Source organism: Tribolium castaneum, chromosome 2 (genome assembly GCF_031307605.1).
Source record: "Tribolium castaneum strain GA2 chromosome 2, icTriCast1.1, whole genome shotgun sequence".
Lineage (NCBI taxonomy): Eukaryota > Metazoa > Arthropoda > Insecta > Coleoptera > Tenebrionidae > Tribolium > Tribolium castaneum.
In genome coordinates, this window is record NC_087395.1 from 14523895 (window position 1) to 14528864 (window position 4970).

At 33.5% G+C, this 4970-nt stretch overlaps 1 long non-coding RNA gene across 1 annotated transcript; it reads left to right on the plus strand.

The window, feature by feature from the left end:
- The first annotated feature begins 1193 nt into the window (after window positions 1–1193).
- Window positions 1194–2306, plus strand: LOC103313574 (uncharacterized). The gene is made up of 2 exons (XR_010332981.1): window positions 1194–1797; window positions 1847–2306. It is a non-coding gene; the product is annotated as an uncharacterized LOC103313574 (long non-coding RNA).
- The last annotated feature ends 2664 nt before the right edge of the window (window positions 2307–4970 follow it).

Sequence of the window (4970 nt, forward strand, 5' to 3'; positions counted from 1 at the left end):
GTAGAAAAAAGTATGTTATAAGTAAAAAAAAAGTTTTCTTTTATTTTTTATATTTTTTTATAACTTTACTCCATCTGTTCTGGACAACGATTCGGTAATTTTTTATACCATGAATTCTAAAATGTACTGAATTACATTTCATTTCGAGCTGAAAGGAAATGTAACCTTGTCCACAATTTTTTGTCTGAGGAAAACTAAGAAAGTATACAGAATTATTGTTTCTGTGTTATCAAATAAACGTTTTTTAGATTCATGTTCCTAGTCGTAATTGAGAGGTCCAATGTATAAACCGCTCATGTCCATTCTCATAAAATATGGTATTGCGATACAAATAAAAAAAATTCTTTTTTATATCTTAACTTATGTGCTAGCATATAATTTATAATTATTAAATTGTGGTAAAGGAAATTCTGCATTAATTATTATAAAATAAAACAATGCACCTAACTAGTTAATGCTAAGTACTTGGAAAAGAACAAAGGAAGAAAAATATAATAACATTTGGGATTTGGGGTTACCAGCAATAAATAAATCGTCAGTTAGCTATTTGATCAAAAATAAAGTTTCACCAAACTTTTATTAATTTTTATACAGTTAATTATCTGAACACGATGTTTTTAGTAGTTACAGTAGGTACAAAAAGAATTAAACTTGGGATATCTATACACTCATTTGCTGAATAAAATAATTACATTGAGCCACAACCACAAAAGAAAAAGAACAAGAAAAGTCTAACATTTTCTGGAAAAAGCAAACAAATTTTTGTAATTATGAAATAAAAATCTCAATAATTACAACCAAATAAAACTGAATCGCTCAGTTCGGGTTTAATAATTTGGCAAGAATTATATTAAAGTTTAGAGGATATGGAATAATACGGTTAATGACTATGTTTCAAAAAATTAGAATTATGATTAATGTAACTCTTATTGGATTAAGATTGATTGGTGGATTTTATACTTCATTGATTTGTTTACGTCAAAGTGATATGAAATCTTTAATAGCATATTCTAAACTGCTCTCTTTTTACAATAAAAATCTCTTAAAATCAGTCATACAACGGTACCAGAACATTTTTAGGACGAGAGTAAGTCGAATCGGACAATCCTGGAAAGGCCGTAAAGGCTCTTACGAAATTTGTACATCAGTTTTTGTACTATCTTTTTTCCTAATATTTATGTAAAGCATTTTTTATATCAGGCGTTCATTAAAAAAAAAACTCGCAGCATGCGTTGAATTTTTTACGTATTTCTTAGATAGTGCCTATGGTACAAATTTGGCATTGTATTGATGGTTGCCTATTAAACCAGAACCTGACATTTTTTCGTTCCCGCCAGTTTCCACCAAAACGAGCTTGGTTTTTGTGTGATTTTCTGTGGTTGTTGTTTCTGTTTTCCGAACATAAACCGAATATACCGAATAAACCGAATAAAAAAACAGTATTTTTCAATACTAAATTTCGTGTTTTCTTGATTTGTAATCATGGTGTATACCAGTGAACAAAAAGCCTTTTTGTTGGAAAGTTATTTCCGAAATGGAGAGAAAGTGAATGGTGTTTGGAAATATTCAATTCAACCGTGCCTGGAGGAATTTCGAGAAGCTTTTCCTGAGGTTATCGTCTATGAAGAATTTAAAAACCCTTTTCACTGAAATGTGAGCTTGTCTCGTGGAACTGCGTCCAACTCGCGTACAACAGAACATTTTCATGAAGCTGTGGAAGAACCTCTTCATCCAGAAAAATAGGTGTTTGGGCGGCTATCAGCAAAAGAAGAATTGTCGGTCCAATTTTGTTTCAAAGTTGAGTGTTTTTTCGTAATGTTAGAGTTAAAACTACAGTTTCATGTAGTTTTCAGGAACACTAACTGCAGTACGTTATCGCGAAGAAATTCTTACGCCTTTTATCGAAGAACTTCACGATGAAGAATTACGAGATGGTTTGTTTCAACAAGATGGTGCAACAGCGCAGTGCACAGCAGAAACTTCAGACTTTCTGAGAACGTTTTTTGATGACAGAATAATTAGCAGGAATACAGCAAATGATTATCCCCCAAGATCATGTGATTTAACGCCTTGCGACTTTTATCTTTGGCCACGCATTAAAAAGTCAATTTTTGTTACACCAATTCCAACTATTGATGAATTAAGACGACGCATTCAACAGAAAATTAATGAAATTAACGAAAATCCACTTGAACTGACTAATGGGTTAAACAGTGTTCGAAGGCGTTGTGTTATGTGTGTTGAGCAACAAGGAAGACATTTCCAACAGTTTTTATAGTTAATAAATAAATATTTTTACGAAAATGTGTTATTTTTTAATTGTCAAAAAGTAAGGTTATGAAATCTTTCAATTTGACAAGTAAGTGCACGAATTAATCATAGACATACAAAACAATTGTTTTTTAATTTCAAAGCACTCTAGAGTTTTTTTTTAAATGAACGCTTGATATTTTTTAACAGTATTTTATTTTTATATTTTTTATTTTTTGTAAACTTAAACCGGTTACAGTATTACAAAATTCTAAGAAAAATACATACTTTCAAATCTGTTATTAACAGAAACAGTCTACATACAGCGTGCTCAAAAACTGGCGCACCAACTCAATGGTGTGTGGTAGAGAAGTGGTTACATATAAAGGTAAATATAGTAAAAAACTTCTTTGTATTAAACTTATTGATAAATAACGGATTTTAGATAAATGATATGTGGCAACGTTGTCTAATAGACGTGATCGCAATAAAATTTGAGCAACAATAAAAATAAATTATTTTTGAAACGGTTTCCTAGGAAATAATTCCCAGTAATGGCACATCTACACATTGTGATTCTTTTGATGAATTTTAATTTTTTTAAATTAAAAATACTGCTAAAATGTGATAGTAAATTTAAAAATAATTATTCATCGCTTTGTTACGAAACGATTACCTGGTATGACACATAAAAACATAAAAAAATAATGAAAACTAAAGAAGTTAACACAATAAGTTTGTAGCTCCAGATTTTTTAAAATATGACTTTAGGAATTTTTTCAACATTTTTCCCGTAATCTGCACATGCTTCTCAATAACGTACCACTGAGTTGGTGCGCCAGTTTTTGAGGATCCTGTAGATTACTTTTGAGTTCAAAATAAAAACGAATAAAATCATTTCTACTAAACCAAAAATTTTTTTAGTTTATGATCAAATTTTTATGGTAAGTTTTGTTTTTCTTGTCACTTTTATATGGTTAAAATTTGGTTTTATCTAAAACTAGTTTGCTAGACTAGTTTGACGTTATTTGAATTCAGCTTTGATATTTCGTTATGCAATTATTAAAATTCATTATCCACATTTATTCAAAATGTAAGACTGTTTTTGGATACAAATTGCTGTTAAAATTGTCAGCAAAACCGGTAAGTCATGTTTGATGACCGGCTCTTTCTGGTGAGTGAAGGAGGCCAAGTAAAGATTTTCAAGTCTGATATTCAGAGCGGGCATCTGAATTCCGTGCGGTGTCTCAGCGCCATCATATAACTCCTCATCGAGCTCCATCAGAGGCAGCATCTGTCCGTTTGGAATCAGCTCCAGTCACCCATCCTCGTTACCCAGGAGCCCTAATATTGGCTGGGTCCACGCAACGGTCGCTCGTCACTCACAATAACGTCGTCCAGGAGAACGTCGTGCAGGTTAAGCACCCTTTATTCATTGCTACGACCCGGAGTAATTCCGGGATGAGGCCATTAGAGTGGGTTTCACTCAAATAGACTGTTCGGCCGGCTAATAGGAGACGTGTCAATGGTGCCATAATTAAGCCAAAAGACAACATTATCTCGTCGATAAATAAGCAAATACGCATTTTCGTTTCCGAACAAAAGATACCGAGCACCGGATTAATTCCAGCCGCTATATATCCATATTTATTTGGGAGGGTAGATTACATTATTTTATAGGCTGATTAATATTTCAGGTTGTTATGTTGCTTGAAACAATTTAACTCGATGGCCATAAAGAATAATAAAACCCTTCAGTTTCCGTAAATGTATTTCTGAGCGGAGCATCGCATCCAGTAATATCCAGGCTTGAATTGATGGCCGTTATCCTTTGCTAAGCTGTAAAGTATACATGTATAATAACGGAGAGAGGTAGAGGAGCGGCTGAGAGGCGGCCCTTCGCCGAATATTATGTATAAATCAAAGGCCCACGTACACATATTAGGGCGCAGGATTACAATAATGGCTTTGTAGTGGAGAAACACCACCGTTTGATTGAAGTTATCTCCGCAATATTTTACTACAAATGTCGCACGTTATAATTGCACGAACTCGCCCGCCTTTCCACCAAACCCGCATCAATCTTCATCGATTCCAAATTCCTTCCTCTACACTCACTTCGGACAAAATACAGTTTAAAGCATATTTCTCTCATCAAACATTCACACAACTCGATCAGATATAAACAAACAGCCATTTCCTCCACCCCTACATATTTTATTAATTTATTTCTATTCTGAGAGATAAATTCTCGGCGCGTGGTCGACCGTGGTGGAAATCCAATCAAATACGGTGTAACAGTGGAGATTTCTGCTGTAAGATGTCCCCAATGACCATCGCACGAATATTACAATACCCCTTCTCTGCCTCTGTGACATCAGAACCAATCTGATATATTGTGATTATAGGACGGCTCCATTCCTACAGATAATGGCAAAAGATTACGTTTCATAAATATCTACCTGATTACACGCAAAGTTACAAAACAAAACAGCTTCATTTACAGTAAATTACGACCGAACGATCCGTCATAGAACCCACGTGTGGGGAAAATAAACTATGGTTCTTCAATTGATTAGTTTTTTAGACAATTGCTATTTGTTGTATCGTAATTAAGGTTTTTAGTTTTCTACAATGCAACTTCCATGTTTGTAAAACTAGCGGATTTTTTAATTAAGCTGCGCTTGCATTTTTCATTATTTCAAGCAAGTTCCTCCATC